The following is a 17,941-nucleotide window of genomic DNA, read 5'->3' on the forward strand; positions in this document are numbered from 1 at the left end:
ACTTTCCTGTTTCTTCTGCCCTAGCATATTGCATAAACCTGATAAAGGATAATAATAATGGCAACTATATCCTCAGAGCCGTAAATTCCATAAATGGAGTTACTTAAAGTTCCTGATGCCTTGCAAACTGACTTTACCAGGAGAAGACAGTTGGTTGCACACGTTGAAACAAGCACAGATGGCATCAATTTTCTTGAGGTTTGAGTTATTTTAAACTAGAGTGCCCACAGAGAAGATGGCTACCCACTTCTCATTAACCTAGGTTCACTCTTAACACAACGCTGCTTCTATAGCACTTTCTTGTTTCCAAGTACCTTCCTGTGTATTCTCTTGCGTACTTCTCAGTGCAGTGCTCCAGATGCATCTCATCATCCACAGCCATCTTACATCTAAAACAACCAAAACATAGGTCAAGGATCTGTAATTGGCAGGCTCAGTTTGGGAACTTGGATGTCCTGTCTTCAAATGCCACTCCACTTCTGAGATAAAATACACAAACAGATATCTTTTATGCACAGGGTAAAATGGGGAGGATATGGTTCTATAGGACATGAGGTGATCTACAAAAATCTTTATAGAAGAGAGTACATGGGTGAAAACCTTGAGAGAGGCGTATACAGCATGTCAGTTATCTCAGATGGGGACATATGTTACATACAATTTGGGAGTCCCATCCTGGGATGCAGTATTTGTAGAGCATTCTCCTCTTGTCTGTCGGCAAAACATGGAGCAGAGTCAACATGCCTTTCTAAGAATAATACATTTTAACTAGGATAGGGGAGGTAATGTTTACTGAGCGCCAGCTATGTGCCATGTGATTTATATACATTTCCTTATTTAACTTGTACAATTATTAACGGCATTTTACAGACAAGGATACAGAGAATGAGAGCTTATGTGATTTTTAAAAGTGAAATATCTATTAATAATTACCATAGCATAACTTTGAGCCCTATTAATGAACACTCCACGATAAATCTAACCACTCTGAGTCCTCGATCATCATGGATTGGTTTTGCCAATTTCTGAACTTCTTATAAATGAAAATACACTTCCGATACTTTATTTATATCTAGCTTTTTCACTCAATGCTATGTCTGTGAGATCATCCATATTGGTTTTGTGTATCAATAATTCATTATTTTCATTGTTATATACTATGTTTTTTGAAAAGATCAAAATATATGCGTCAATTCTAGTATTAAAAAAATAGTAATAATAATTACAATAGCAAACATTTACTGAGCATGTACTATGTTCCAGATACTTTACGTCTTTATTATCTCAGTAATTCATCCTCACCAGGATTGTGCAAGGGAGGAGCCGTTACTATAGGAGTTTGAGGGAACCAATAAGGAATACAAAGCAGAGAGGCAGATAGAGGTAATGGATCAGCTAAAGTATCTGTATTTTAGAATTAATAAGAAGCTTAATTCTTCTGGATACAAGGTCAGCAGCAATTGGAAGATGAAGTTAGATCATACAGTAGAAACAGCGAGTAGAATAGTGGTTGCCAGGGACCGAGGGTGGGTAAGGGGAAGTGAAGAGATGTGGGTTAAGGGTACAAACTTGCAGTTACAGGTGCTGGGGAGCCTAATGTACAACATGGTGACTATAGTTAACGTTATACACTCGAAAGTTGCTAAGAGAGCAGATCTTAAATGTTCTCACCACAGAAAAAGAAATGGCAACTATGTAATATGATGGGGGCATTAGATCAGCTAAAATATTAAGGAAAGCTGAATTAGCGAACAGGACTAGATGAGTGGCAACACCACGCTGCCTAATGCTCCCGTCTCCAGGTTGGTCCTTAGAAAAGCCCACTCAATGGATTTTTGGGGTCTGCAGAGTGGACACATGGATGCCGAAGTCCCTTCACTTATCCAGACAAGGTAAGAACCAAGAAGAGATGGAAACGCTTGTGCTTAGGACTTTTGGTAAGTTAGCTCCACTCAAACAAAATATGTGTACCAATGACTGTCGTTCATCCACCAGGTAACTCCACCTCTGATGGAAAGGAGGGAGGATGGGGCAAGAGACCAGGAGATTTAGGGTCAGTCATTTCTCCTGGAAACCACAGGCGAAGAGAAGGTTTTTCTACATCCCTCCCACACATTTTTCTTTCCATTTGATTGATTAGGAAACGGAGGGAAAACAGAGGTGGAGCAAGTTGCCCAAGGTCACAGCACTTCCGTGGCAGAGCCAGGGTGTCTGACTTTGGGGCCAGCTCTTAGGGACACTAGGCTGGTTCTGTAGAGCTCACACCCAGACCTGTCTGGCCCTGCGTCCTTCCACCGGAGTGTATTCCCTGTCCCGGGAATTGAAGTACATTGGCGGTTAAGTCTTCAAAAGGATCCTGGTGCGACTCTGTCCAGGGAGCAGGATACAGCTCTCCCTCCCCTGCTTATTAACTTTTATGTTCCCTTATTATCACAGATTTGGACTCCAGCTGCCAGCAATGATCTGAGCCACTCTGTAGATGTCACTGCCACATTTCACTCACTCTCTCCATCTCGGCTGCTCAGGGCTTTCCAAATTCATACTGTCCTCCCAGGTGTCACCAACAGCCCGTTAGTCCCATCTACAGACAGCACCCAGAGAGCACACAGCGAAAGATTTGGTTCACGTTTAATCTGCTGATACTTTCCGTATCTAGACGATGTATAATAATGACAATTTACTAAATGCTAATGATGTGAATGTTTTGAGGAATCGGCTCATTAATGCAGTAGCTCTGTGGTCCTCTTGTACTATCATTTTTCTCTGTGCTGGGATGGTATTGCAATATGTTAACAAATGTGATTCTTCAGATTTCCTGCTGCACTGAGACCCTTCCTGCTTGCTGCAAGGAGATCTCATCCATTTGCTGCCTCGGGGAAAGGAATGGCTTGGGAGGAATAGCAAAAAGTCACTGAGATATTTGATGTGTCTGAGACTCTGAAAGAGTCCTCAGAATTTAGGGAGGATATTAAAGGGAGCAAGGAGAGAATAAGTGCTGGGTTCCCTGAAAACAAGGGACCCTTTGCTCTACAGAATATGTAGATATATAGGTACAGCTATTGCACTCCCTGCATAGCCAGCAAGAAGAGTGATGGCAGAAAAAACCCTCTTTGCTGTGTGAGATTCAGGTGTAGAGGTGGCTTTTCTCAGGTGTGCCTGGGGGAGGTGATGGCACACCAGAGAAGATGTGGGTTCAGGGCTGATCTAGGCAGAGAGGGCCTGCGAGTACTTTGAAGAATCCTCCACTCAGCTGTGTGTGCAGGGCCATAGCTGCAGGGCTGTAGATATTCCCGTGTCCTCAGAGAGGCCCTGGTGAAGCTGAGAGAGAGCGTCCAGGCTGAAGAGACCTTGATGCTGGAGAAAAAAGTGGCACAACCTACATGGGCCACACCGAGGACCAGGCAGGGCCAGGCATGTCCCAGCAGAAACCAGCATGGACAAGTGACCATGAGAATACCTCCCACCATCTCAGAAAATGTGGGGTAACGTAGCACAACCTTCACCTCTAAATGTTATATAAAATCTCAGGGAAATAGAATGGGAAAAGGCCTGAATTGGCTGAGATTATGTTTTTGATACTACATAGAATGAGAGTTTGAAATAATTAGGTTAGGTTAAAGATAACAAATTAACTTATTTCTTTAAGGTGAGAGAAAACAGAATAATGATTCATAGGAGGAGTGGAGGTTGACTTGGAAAGTGTTCAAAGAACTTTCTGAGGGTGACAGACGTATTCTCTGTCTTGAGAAGTGTATGCATTACATGAATGTCTATTGATCATAACTTATCAAATGATACACAAGAAATGAGTATTTCATTGACTGTAAATTATACTCCCATTTAAACATTCAAGAGATTAAAAAAAAATTAAGGTCACATTTTTTGCCTGCCTGAGTTTGTGACATTCTGAGAGCTAAATGATTTACTAAGGTCACACACATGGAACCCCATTTGTCTGACCCTGAAGTCCGTGTTTTCCTGATTGAGAGACAAGGGCGCCTGGTGGTTGGAGCCCAGTCCTGCCACTTACAGCTGTCCTGCACTTGTTCAGGGTCAATGCCCTAGTATGCGGGTAGTAACAACCCCCTACTTCAGAGGGTGGGTGCGAGGACTACAGGTTTTATTACATGTAAAGTTCTGAGAACAGTGCTGACAACTCCAACTGCAAAGGCTTTGAAGGCTGTTTACCGGGCAGCGGAGTTCGATGGGAGACTTCTCCCGACAGACCTGCAGTGACGTTATGAAGCTTCCTGAAAGATAAGTGGTGCTGGGGAAAGCATAGAACCTTTAAAAGCTTGAATAAAGTCCACTGAAGTTATGAAAGATTCTCAGGGAAGATGGAAAAGAAATGTTACAATGGCTGCAGGCTTTTTAAAGTTAGATCAAGAATTCTGATATGCTTTCAGAAAGCCTCTTTTTTCAGTTTTCTCTCAAGATGTAAACTATGAAAGCGACAGATATGTATTCCCCTTTGGGGAATAAAGGCAGGTAGCATTCGAGTAATGTTAAATTAATGTTCCTTCAACACATTTATTGAGGGCCTATTATGTCCTAGGCAGTTCTGGGAGCTCAGGAGATGCACATAGAATAGAAATTTCCTGGGGGATTTAAAGTACGGGAGAGGACAGTGCCAAGTACACGAATCAGTGCAATACCAGGGAGTAAAATGTAGGTTGCATTGGAGGTGTGAGCAAGGTGCCATGACAACCTGGTTGGGGGCACGGAAGTCTGAACTGGGGAGTTGAGGGAAGGTTCTTGGAATTGGCCTTTTAGAGGAGAGTGGAAGGACTGACTGCACTAGAGGTGAGGGTTGCAGGTGGTGTTGTGACAGACAGCAGACAGCAGTGACTGAGTCCTGCCCTGTCAATCATCCCAAGAGCCTCCTTTGCATTTCCAAGACAGATACATGTCTAGGAGTCAAAACCGTTTTATTACGAGGTACACAGCGTGCAACAGCCAGTAGTTCAGAGGTCACTCTCCAAGGCTGCATTGGCGGATGCAGCTAAGGCTCGAGGCAATGATGGGGTCTTCATTCTGCCCTTTTTCACCATCCTCCCTGTCCCCAAACCATGGCTGATTCTTGGCACCTGCATACTCAGGTTATTTGTGGAGAGAGACTGACGGTACTCAAGTGGACTTGGGTCCAATTACCCATCTAACAACATGGAATCTGGAAGAGGGAGAACACTGTACAGGCAGCCTGCCCTGAGAGACCAGGGTCTGCTTACCACAAGGTCTGCTTACCACATCCGGGTAGGAATTGTAAGAGAGAGAAGGCCTGAGTGTGCCTGACTGCAGTGATGACACCTCCTAGTGAATGTGGCTTAGCAAACACCTCGAACATTGACCAATGCGATTGACAAGTTCTGCCATGGCTGGGAAAGGCGGGGCTGAGGCTAAGACTTTCTCCCCATAAGGAGCTGGAAAAAAATGTTCCCATGTGTTTCAGCCTAGGTGTGTAAAAGAATAGATGATGTTTGGAGGCATGTGAGTGTCCTGGAGAGGAAATACACCGAGATGGTGATGGGAGATGAGCCTGGAGATACAGGTTTAGCTGGAGAGAAAATCTTTCCTGCTCATCAAAGCTTGTCTGCAATTCAAAGACTCTTTGAAACACATTATCTTATTTCACTCATATTTCACATGTTATGAGCCGCCTTTTGCAAATAAGAACACTGAGGTTCAGAAAGGTTAAGAGAGTTATCCAAAGTCACACAGCTTATAATTGGTTGGAACCATTCATCAGGTTGCTCTTTTCCTAGTGCAACATTCTTTTCACTCACTTGAGATTGGTTGCAGTGCTACATAATTAAAATGTTATTCAAATAAGTGAGGTAGAATTATCACCATTTAATATATATAATTTCCTTCATTGCTACTCAGACTTGATCCAATTTAAAAACCTTTGAAATTTTGAAGAACTACTTCCTAAATACACCTAAGTGTCTCAGAGTACTTTAGAATATGCAAGTCCTCTAAATTGTGGTATCATTTTGTTACAAAACGACTTGGGAGTCTTTATTCAAAATATTGAAAACCTTAAGCGTTTGAAGCTTAAAAGCAAATGCAATTACTGAACACAAAGCTTGCCAATAAGAAGATGTTAAAATGCAAAAACAAGGGAAGAACTGGAAAAAAATGAATAATTAGAGCTCAAAGGGTGTGCTGTATTTAACTTTCAAATGTTAGAATTGTTCAATTTGAGAGAAAAAAATCTTTTGACATAACTCCTGTTTTTTAATTGGATAAATTGATATTCTGTACTAAAATGGAATAAGATTGAAAAAAAGCCTATAATTTTGCAAATCTAAATTTAGCAAAATATTCAAAGAGAATCAGAATGCAGTCAACTTATTTGATATAGCTTGTCTTATAAACATATGTACATTGTAGAAAAGCACTCTGTATAGAGGCAAACTGGCTGTACTGATAAAAATACTTATGCCAGCATTTTTCCATATTTGAGTATAAAAATGGAATGGAGAATAGTCTTCATTTAACTGAATTTCCCCTGAACTTACTAGAGTATCTCTTTACCGATGCCAAGGGAATCTTCTCAATTAAAATTATAATGGTCTTCTGAAAATAGTCAATTTTTAGGTACCCGTAATCTCAAATTTATTGTCCATACAGTGCATCTTTAAAAAAGATTTGGGGCAATTTTATGAAAAAACTGTAAGACTTAAAAACACATTCTTCAGAAAATATCAGTGATGCTGTATTAAAGTCAGATATACAGTTGATTAAAGAATGTGAATAGCAGTATGAGAAATTATTTTATTCTTATTTTTAATATTTAAGTAATAAATATAAAGAGATTTTTAATACTTCCCTTGGACTACATGGACACTTGATAGTTAAAAGTTTTAGAAAGATTTTTGTTTCTGAAAATAGTTTTGATATAGAAATCTTTCATAAGTCTACCAATATAATAAAATCTTTCACACATATACATTTATTTCTGTAAACGTATGAGTATGTGTACATGCATATATATATATATATATACCTATAAATATACATATATTATATATATATGTATAGGTATATGTGTAAGCTTTTAGAATGCCCTTTGGAATATTTCAGAGACTGGAAATTATGAAACATCTTCTCTTTAGGTGGTTGTGTGGTATTGCAAAAAGAATGGGCGCTTTCGGGCTTCCCCGGTGGCGCCGTGGTTAAGAATCCGCCTGCCAGTGCAGGGGACACGGGTTCGAGCCCTGGTCCGGGAAGATCCCACTTGTCATGGAGCAACTAAGCCCGTGCGCCACAACTACTGAGCCTGCACTCTAGAGCCCGTGCTCCACAACAAGAGAAGCTACTGCAAGGAGAAGCCCGCGCACCGCAACGAACAGTGCCCCTGCTCGCCGCAACTAGAGAAAGCCCGCGCACAGTAACAAAGACCCAGTGCAGCCAAACTCGGGTTTAAATCAGGGTTCCACTAGTAAGTAGTAGTGTCTGGAGTTAATTTCTCCTTGCCAGAGAGAACTCTTCCTTATCTATCTATCTATCTATCTTCAGAGCATCTCTCCTTTTGGGGAACTGACTATATAGCAACGTTTATTATAAAGATAATAATATAAAAGTAACCATTAGACAAAAATATAATTTTTGTTAAATAACAGAAAATGTAAGAGAGAAAGAGAGGGATAGATTGCAAATAAGACTACCTATATAATAAATTGCTATGGCTTGACGTCCAGGATAAGGAATCACAAACATTGATTGTATATTTCGTTATTATTACTTTAAGATGATTGTTTGCATATTGTGTGATAAAGCAAATGAGTAATTATGTGATATTCCAGTGCTATCTTTTCTGATCTCATTGAAAATTTGTATTCTCAGCATGTAAGAAAAGAAGAGCTAGTGTAAATTAAGAAGTTTAGGTAAAAACCCTGAAGCCTGGAATTTGAGTCAAACCCATGAGTATGTATTTATAATGCATTTTATTTAAAAAATTATTTCCTAGCCCAGTCCTCTGAAAAAGCATAGAAGTAGTCACCCATCCAGTGGCAATGAGCATTCCTAGCACCCAGATTGTGGTTTACAAATACTATTTCTTGTTAAAAGGAAACAGAAATGTCTTTTTCCATCCCCTCGCTTTCAATCTATGTGTGTCCTTTGCCCTAAAGTGGGTCTCTTGTAGGAGCAGAAACAGAGGTTCTTGGAAATGTTCAAGGTGAGCTTTAAGCATTTCAAATGAGAAGACAAGAAAGTCATCCAATTACTAGGGTAGTATCTAAAGGACATAGGACCCAACTTGAAGAGGCTCCCACTGGCCACAGATGAGGCATTTGGGCAACAGTAGGGAAAGTCAGTGGAATGAGACACCCCATATGTTCAAATCCTTGAGTTCACAGTGACATAGAACAATATCCCTAATAGGTTACATGTTGATAGATGCCAGTGAGTCAACTCATTATTTGAAAATTGATAAAGGAGAAGCATCAAGCACTTATTCTGCCTTTACTCTATGACTGTATCAATGAATTACCAAATGGTTGATGAGGGAAAGTTTCTCTGTAAAACAATTCCAGCTAATACATGAAGAACAAAGGACAGAGTAGAGCATCACCAAAGCTGTAATGAATCTAGGCACTGAACACAGGTGGCTGCTTACATCATAAAAGAGGCCATAGGCCATGATGTGTCCACTGATAGCATAACACAACACGGCCTGTGAAGCAGTCTTGCCAAAACTATCAAATCTGTTTCTGATCAAGCTTTCAGATCCAGCTGTAATTTACAGAAAACATAGAGGACAGAGGAGAATGTTGATGGTTATCATGGGGAGTGGCCATCAAAATCCAGACTGTGAGACACTCCAGAGGATAAATGACCTGGTTCCTTCAACAGTAATTTGCCAGGGTGGGTGTTGAAGATGGAGGGTAAGCTTATAAGTGATCTGTCAACCAAATGAAATAGGTGGACATTGTATCCTGATTTAAACAAGTAACTTGCAGATGGATTAGATAGAAAGATAGATAGACACAAAATTGGAATTGACTCTATATTTGATGACACTAAAGAATGCTGCTAGTTTTTTTTAATATGATAATACTATTGTTATGGGTTTTTTTGTTTTGTTTTTTTGGCCTTACCATGTGGCTTGCAGGATCTTAGCTCCCCGACCAGGGATTGAACCTGGGCCCTGGCCAGTGAAAGCGTGGAGTCCTAACCACTGGACCACCAGGGAATTCCCCTGTATTGTTATGTTTTTAAAAATATAGTTATTATCAAAATGTATTCTTATGGAATACTTATGGATAAAAATGGAAAAATGCATTTAAACATATGCTTAAGCCATGACTCTTAACAAGGATGAAAACATATGAAAACAAAATAGTCTTGGAAAATCAAGATTCTAAGTTTTTCAGGTAGGTTAGCACTTGGATTTCTAGACAAATCTTGACACTTGAGGGGTTTTGAGATTGGGTCAGCCCATATAGAAAAGATCAGGACTGTGACAGTGCTGAGTGACAATTCAGTAACAGTCATTGAATCTGAATTTTTGAACTTCAGTTTTTCTGTCTTCGTACCTGATTAACTCTGAATGGCTTCCCTATGCTGACATTCCCTGACTCTAGGCCAGAGACTTGTGGCCTGATAGGTGTTAGTTATAAAACATAATTTGTGCATAGTGTGTTTCTGCTTTCTCAGACAAAACAAAACATTATATTTATTAATTTTCTTGATTCTCAGAAATCACATGGAGAAAGTCAGTATAGTTCATCCCTTGTCATGGATGACAAGGAAACAGCATACTGTTCAGACTTGCCCAAAACGATACAACCAGACCAGCTCTCCTGACCTCTGTTCAGCCAGTAATCCTGGTGTTGAGATGCCCCAGTGGACCATCACACACACTCCTTTCCCCCTCCCACCTTAAGTCCCAAACTCTATGTCTAATCAAGGGAGGCAACTCACTAAGACGTTTCCTGGTCTATTCTAATCTTGCTTCTCCCTGAAAGCATCACTGTGAAGAAGGAAGTAGTCTAACAAGGAAGAAGAAAGAAAGAAAGGAGGAAAGGCAGGAAAGAAGGAGGAGAGGAGGAAATGGGGAGGAAAGGAGGGAGAAGGAAGCAGGTAGTAGGCACTGAGGAAGACATTTAAAATTATTGCACTTTTTCAAACCCTGGCAAAGACCTGTGACTTGGGTTTACTCCCCTGCTTTATAGATGAGGGGATTGAAGCTCTGGGGTAAGCAAGTTGCTAAGAGTTCACACAGCTCTCAGCCGAATTTGAACCCAAACAAACACCCTTACTTCAAATCCAAGTCTCTTCTTCCTACCGCTAGTTTTATCTGGAACTCGAAACCCAGCTTGTCCTCACATCCCTGCAGCTGGCACCCAGACACTGAGATCATCTGAGTGTGATCTTCACACCCTCTGGGACTGGCATTCTGCTTCGAGTGTCCCTTCCATTGCTCCTTGGAAACAGCAAATTCTGTTTTTAGAAAAAGATCTGTCAAAGGCATCGTGTGGCTGGGCTGACAGCAGAGAGAACTTCTGTTGGCTTCCACCTGGGAACCAAGCAGTTACAGATGGGAAGACTTCCTGCAACCTTGAAGATTAAAATAAGAAGGCTTTTCTCACATGGTTAATGATTAAAAAGAAAGAGAGAAAGCCAGGGCTGCCAGGCAGCTCCGTACATCATGACCCTTTAAGACGTGGGCTGAGCTGGGTTTGCAGTCCCTGCACCTGCCCCCCCACTCCTCCCCCTCCACGCACGTGAGACACAGTGACTTCCATTTATAAGGTGCCTAGTCATATTATTAAAGCTGCAGATTTGGGGAAAACATCACTGAACTGAATTGTATGTAACAAGCCATTTCCTCTCACCATGAGATCTGGGAGAGCTATAAAAACTATCTAGACCAAATATAAAATGATAAAATTTGTTAGACGTTTTAAATATTTTACAGATGCAAAAACTGAGATTTAGGGAACTTGGATGACTTATATGGTGTCACTCAACCTGCAGGTAACAGGCGGCTTGTTTCAGCGCAAAAAGCCCTGAATTTCCTATTCTAATCCTAGCTTGGATCATTATCATTATTATTATTTTACAGCAAGGTATTATCCCTCTACCAAGGTTTTCATATCTATAAATAGGGTGTAATGCAATGAGCCTTCCTTAACTGGTAGAGTTATTTCAATGATAAACCAGTGCAGCCTCCCAATTTCCAGTAAAGCATGAAAGGAACTTGGGACTCACCTCTCACATTCACACAACAAGAAAAAGCTGAAAAATTGGAAATCAACAACTCCTCTTAGATTCATCCGAGAACTGAGGTCATAGGGCAGACTGCTGCCCCGCAAATTGAAGAGACAGACAGGTGACTACAGAGAATTACAACTCACTGGAGCAGAAGCCCAGGGGCAGGAAACTTCACAGAACCCAGTGTGGGAGTAGGAAAAACCTAATCTGGTGAAATATTGGAGACTCAGGATGAACAAGTTGGAGGCTTAAAAACTCCTGGGGGCCCTAGTCTTGGGGGGGGCACACTTTTGTGAGTTTTACCTCTAGGAACCCTATCAGAGTCTCATAGTGAATATCAGGAAAAATATTCCCCTGTGCTCTGGCAGGGAAAGAGGAAAAGTACAGTAAGTCCCCTATGTATGAACCTCCAAGTTGCAAACTTTCAAAGATGAGAACATGCCCCTGGATGCCACCTGTTGTACTGTACTGCTGTCCTTTTCAAGGTGCTGCGCTGTAAGGTTAAAAATGTCATCTTTATTTTTTGTGTTTGCTTTTTATGTATTATTTGTGTGAAAAGTATTATAAACCTATTACAGCACAGCACTATATAGCCGATTGTGTTAGTTGGGTACCTAGGCTAACTTTGTTGGACTTAGACGAACAAATTGGACTTACGAACACGCTCTCGAAACAGAGCTCGTTTGTAAGTAGGGGACTTAGGAGAAACTAGTTAACCAGAGTCTAACCTACTGGGGTTTAATAGACCCTAACTGATCCGAGGGAAGGGAAATAATAACTCCAGCATTTTCTGAACTTTCTGTTCCTCCTAAGGGGAAAAACAAAACAAAACTGAAAAACACAGGTGAAAGTCATAGCCCAAGAGCACAGACTCACTAGAAGTCTGAGACCTACTCGTAGAACTAAAGAAGGCTTCCCATCGCCCCCATGCCTCACCAGCACATCAGTAGGGCCCCTGCAGAATAACAGCGAATAAGATCATATATGTGAGGATAAACTGGGATTATGAAGTACATATAAATTAAAGTTTTTCATTTAACTTTGTATTACTCAGGATTCTCCAGAGATATAGAACCAACTAAAATCACAGATACCATGGTGGAGGAGTCAACTGAACACTAGGCCTCATGCTCTAGTGTAAGGGTCACAACCTAGAACTAAGTACAAAACTGAAATAGACTCACCTATAAAAGCAACAGTTGAAGGCTTGACAGTGTCAGTACGACTCTCCAATAACTGGTGGCCCACAAGAACTGAAGTCACCACACTTTAGAGGAAGATGGTGTAATCTAGAATCCCTGCAAGGCATCCTTCACAGATGCATTGTCCAGAATGCAGTATAAAATTACTAGATATTTAAAAACACAGGAACATGAATGTTAATGAAACACAATATATTAAAAGTGAGATGCAGCTAAAGTGAATGAAAAGGGAAATTTGCAGTTTTATATGCTTACACTACAAAATAAGAAAGGTTGAAAATCAATGACCGGTTTCCAATGTAAGAAGCTAGAAAATCAGAGGAGGCTAAACCCCAAATACAGAGGAGGAGGGAAATAATGATAAAAGCAGAAATCAGTGAAACAGAAAAGAGAAAATCAGCAAAGCCAAAATATTTGTTCTTTGAAAAGGTTAAAATATATTAAAATAATTTTTTTATCTTGTCACCATTGATTCACAATGAGGGTCCTAACGCAGGCAACACGGGTGAGAATATAAACCTTTCTGAAGGAGCAACTTGGCAATATCTATTAAATGCCCATTTCTGCTGACCCAGCAATTTTCCCTAACTCATGAATTCATTCTTTCATTTAATTAAAATTTATTTTTGAGTGTTATGTGCCAAGATAATATTAGATGTTGGAGACACAGATGTGAATAAAACAAACCTTAAATTATGATTCTTTTATGGTGAGATTAAAGTCGTGGACTTGCCGTGAGCCTCAGATTTTTTTACCTGTGGAATAGGAATAAGTATGTTGCCGCCTCATTCAATAGTTGCCATGACCCTTACTAAATGCCAGCTTCAAGACTCATCTCAGCACCTGTGTTCTTATGTATGTATTTATTCCACCATTTTGAACTCCTGCAACAAGGCGCTGAGAACCCAGGTGCTGGCTACAAAGACTGGCCACTCAGAAACTGTCAAGTCCACAGTAGCTCCTGGTCTACTAGGGGAAGTGGGCTGTAAAATACCACTTGAGAGAATAATGCTGAAAAACAGGGAGAAAAAGGGAAAGGGGATGGTCAGGGAAGAGGACTCTGCTTTAAGTGTTGAAAAGGTTTCTGTGAGCCTGATGTAGAATAAGGAGAAATTCAACAATAAGGGAAAAGGGAGGAGGCATTTGAAGGCAGAAGGAGTAGAAGTGATGGCATTGGGATGACCTTGACTAATCACCATTTTGCCTCATTCTGTTTTTATCTCCATTTTTGTGATTGCTACTGGAATGCAAATTTTGACACTAAGTACTTGGAGTTAGACCAAGTTTCAGAGGAGAAGACTGCCCTCATTTCAGACTATGGGGGTTCCCTTTACCCCTTCAGTCTCAATAATTCACTAGAATGACTTACAGAACTCAGGAAAGAGCTATACATATGATTGCAGTTTCGGGATAGCAAAAAAGGAACAAAGCAAAACCAGCCATGAGATGAGACACATGAGGTGTGAGGCCTGGCAGGGTCTCAAATGATAGCTTCCGTATCCTCTTCCCCTGGGTGTCGCCCTCCAGGCATATTGATACATAACAATATACCCAGAGTTGTGTTAACCTGGGAAGCCCACCCACGTTTCAGCAACCAGTTTTTTTTTTTGGAATTTCATTATGTAGGCACGATTGATTAAATCACTGGCCATGAGGTTGAACTCAATCTCCAGCCCTTTCCCCTTTTCAGATGTTAGGCTGATATCATGTAGCTCAAAGCCCCAAACCTCACAAATTTTGTTGTAGTAAAATTAATCAATTTCTTCTTTGTAAATTACCTTTTTGTCTCTTGTCTGAAAAATAATTCCCTATTCCAGTATCACAAAGATATGTTTCTGTACACTTTCCTACTACTTTTGCAGTCATATATTTGTCATTGATCCAGTTGGAATTTATTTTTCATTTGCTTTTCTGAGCCTCAGAATCCTCCTCTGTGGAATTAGTGGGTTGGATTAGTTAATCTTTCAGATCCTTTCCAGCTTTAAATTCAGTGATAAAAATATCTAGCTTTTACACATACTTTCTATACGCTAGGAATTGTTCTGAGGACTTTATTACCTTCTTGAAGCCCATTTTTCACTCTTTTGCAGGCACAGTGAGGTTGAACACACGGGCTAATGTTCAACAGCTACTGAGTGACAGACATAGATCTGAAGCCAGAGATCTAGCTCCAAGGTTTGCTCTTAACGGCTTCATCATATCCTTCTAAACAATACAGTCTATGCAACCTTCACCATAGTTTTTATTCTCCTTCAGTTCTCAGGGCTTTAGCACATACTCAGGCACAGAAGAGTCTTAGTGCAGCTTTGCTGAATTTAATTGAAAATAATACTTTCCGTCTGTTCTTGATGTTTATGTCACTTATGGGTAATCTTCAGCTGTTGAATCCCGCACCAAATATGTTCAGTTCAGAAGTAAATATTGGGACTCACACCTGGAGACTCTAAGTCCATGGTCACAAAACCGGCAGGTACTATGCGTTTTCTTACCCCTCAGTTTGTTTTACAGAACTCTAACTTGGCTGGCTGGCATCTGGCTGGCTAACTTGCCTGTGGATGATTTTTCTTATGATCGCCCTCTCTTTAGCACCTAGACTATGTGGTCTGTGGAAAACAGAGAGGTGATGTATTTATCAAAAGCCCCAGGTAGTAGGAGAATAGCAATGAATGTCTAAAAATATGAATTTAGAGTTCCCCTTCGTCATCTTTTCACCCCTTTCGTCATCATCAAATTTCCACCTCAAACTGTAAAACGGCCAGTGCCCTTAGACCCCGAGAACTGTCTCCTTCCCTTCAGTGACATCTCTCCTCCCTAGGCAAGTGCATCATGCCCTTCCCCTTCCTCTCTCCGATGAGGTCGCACCAGAGGATGGCCTGAGGGAGGGTTGGGAGGGTGTGAGAAAGATGACCAGTAACAATGATGACTTCTTCCATTTACTAAGTGCTTTCTGTGTTTCCCACGCTGTGCTAAAGTTTTGCCTTCTTCATCTCATTGAATCCCAGGACTCCCTGGAGTGGGGATTATTGTTCCCATTTTACAGTGATAACACTGAGGCCAAGAAAGTATAACTAGTCCAGAGCTAACAAACTACAGCTACTGTGTAGGAAAGCGGAGTCTCCTTCAGGTTCACATCTATTTGACTTCCAAACCCATTTCTCTTTCTTTCTCAGTGTAATGCTGCCTAATAGTCAGCTCTTTGCAGTAGAACTTGTACATACCTCAAGCTGGAAAGAAAAACAAAACAAAACAAAATGCTCTATGTGTTTCAGCGTCAGTGGTAGATATATTTGGGGCTGAGATGCTATTTCTTGGTTGCCCTCTTTAACAGTACTTGAAAGTCTCTGCTAAAGGAAGAACATGGGCTTTGGAGACAAGGAGACAGAGCTGGGGCAAGACACTTCAACCTCGGAGCCTCGGCTTCCCCATCATAAAAAAGGGGTAATAGTATGTGGGATCAAAAATGGAGTCTTATATACACAGCATCTGGTAGATAAGACAGGAGGCCAGAGGGTGGCATGATTAAGCACCGGTTACCCAGAATTAGACAGGCTTGATTCCAGTTCTATTTTTTTTTTTTTTTTTTTGGGTATGCGGGCCTCTCACTGTTGTGGCCTCTCCCGTTGTGGAGCACAGGCTCCGGACGCGCAGGCTCAGCGGCCATGGCTCACGGGCCCAGCCGCTCCGCAGCATGTGGGATCTTCCCGGACCGGGGCACGAACCCGTGTCCCCTGCATCGGCAGGCGGACTCTCAACCACTGCACCACCAGGGAAGCCCCAGTTCTGCTATTTACTAGCTGTGTGATGACCTTGGGCAACTACTTAACCTCTTTATACATTTCCTCTTCTGTAAATTGGGGGCAAATTATAGCACAGACTTCACAGGGTGGTTATGAGTACACAGCAGTTCCAGGCACAGAGCAACCTCTTTAGGTATGTTTGTCATTGTTACAGCAAGTGTTCACAAATGGTGGTCACCTTCCGTCCCCAGCTAGGAAATGTCCACAAGGCGCTGTCTGACCCACTTGTTGGTCCCCAGGGTATTCTCTGGGCATCCTGGAATCCCTCCTGGTCTCAGCGGTTAGTCCCACCTCTCAGAGTCAGCTCCAACCCCATCTAGTTCTGGAGCTGCTCCCCTCCGGTGGTCTAAAAGGCTGCACAATTAACCCTTCCCTGCCCGGACTGAATGTGAGCTCAACCACCTAATTCTCAGCTCCTTGCTGGTCATTAACTGTTTAATGTGTGTGAGGAATGTCTCTTAACCTTGTGCGTCATTAGAATGAGTGATTTTGTAAGGCAATAAATCAAACTCGCTTCTAATGGAACCAGATTCCAGCACCTTTTTTTTTCTAAGAGCCTTACAAAGAAAGCTATTACAGGTTGGGAAAGATTGATTTTATTTAAAACCGAATAGGTACGAAAGCAGGCAGAGTGGTTATGACATAAATTACTTTGATATATTGAGCGCAAAGGCAAATGCAATTTCTTTCTCCCTTTTAGCTTTCTGTGTTCAGCAGGGGGGTGGTGATTTATCTTTTCACGCATTTCTATCTGACTTAGGCTGCTTTTAACTCGAGGGAAGAAGGGAGAGATGGCCTATGTTGGAGGGACCTGCAGGAGGAGGACAGGAAACGAAAAAGGAAAGAAAGAAGATGTCTCCTCTAATCTCCGGACCCTCAAATGATACTATTCAGCCTGCCCCCCACTTCCCGATCTAGCCTGGTCCCCTGTGGAAGAAAATAAACAGCAAACGGAAGAAACATCTCAAACGGAAATCAATACGCAGTTTACCATGTCATTATCTTAGGCTCAATTTTTGTGTTAATATAACAAACTAGAACTACATGTAATAAATATCAAACCCTCTTCATTGAGAGAGAGATAAAGAATATAGTCTATCATAATCTAATTTTCATTTCTTTTTCCAGGTGCTATGGATCCTCTTTCGGATGCTTCTAGTTCCAGTAAAAGAGAAAAATAGGCAGTAAGGGTTCATTTTCTGATGTCAGAGCCCTCACTACCCCTGTTACTCTTTCAAGAAAGTTATTCATCTTTGCTCACATCGATACTAAACATTTCTTTAAGGCTCTGCCTCTAGCACCGTGTTGGCGAAGAGGTTCTGCCCTCACCAGTATGGCTCTGCAAACTTTGACTTTCTGGCTTAATTCCTGAAAACAAAAATCTGAAGTTCTGGATTAAATAAAACTGAAGATATTTTATTGTTGAGGCTTCTCAGAGCTTTAAGTATGCTACCGTGTGTTGTAAATCTCTGAGAGTGATACAATGCACCACTTTCCAAACTTTTAACAAGGGATACTTTCTACAGAGCATCTCGAAGTTATCCCATTGTTAGAGATAGCTGGGGAGATGTTCATCTCTTTTACAAGGGTTTACCAGGCCTTTCTCAAGAGAACCTCATTTGCTCATCTAAACTCATCTCCTCTCTCTGCCCCGCATCCCATTCTGAGTTAAAGCTGCACAGAGTTCATCATCAACCTGGAAGACATTCTGCTTCCCCC

The 17,941-nt window shown here is 41.3% G+C and overlaps 1 protein-coding gene across 1 annotated transcript in view; it reads left to right on the forward strand.

Annotated features, from left to right (window-relative positions):
- The window catches only part of ZFAT (zinc finger and AT-hook domain containing), a 481,085-nt gene extending 463,476 nt beyond the window's left edge, over positions 1–17,609 (forward strand). Inside the window, exons 28-29 of the transcript XR_003793519.1 lie at positions 1,803–1,892; positions 17,351–17,609. The gene's annotated coding sequence lies outside the window, so the exon portion shown is untranslated. The remainder of the gene's footprint in view (positions 1–1,802; positions 1,893–17,350) is intronic.
- The last annotated feature ends 332 nt before the right edge of the window (positions 17,610–17,941 follow it).

This window comes from Monodon monoceros, unplaced genomic scaffold, assembly GCF_005190385.1.
Source record: "Monodon monoceros isolate NGI ecotype Baffin Bay Population unplaced genomic scaffold, NGI_Narwhal_1 Super_Scaffold_14, whole genome shotgun sequence".
In the NCBI taxonomy this organism is placed as follows: Eukaryota; Metazoa; Chordata; class Mammalia; order Artiodactyla; family Monodontidae; genus Monodon; species Monodon monoceros.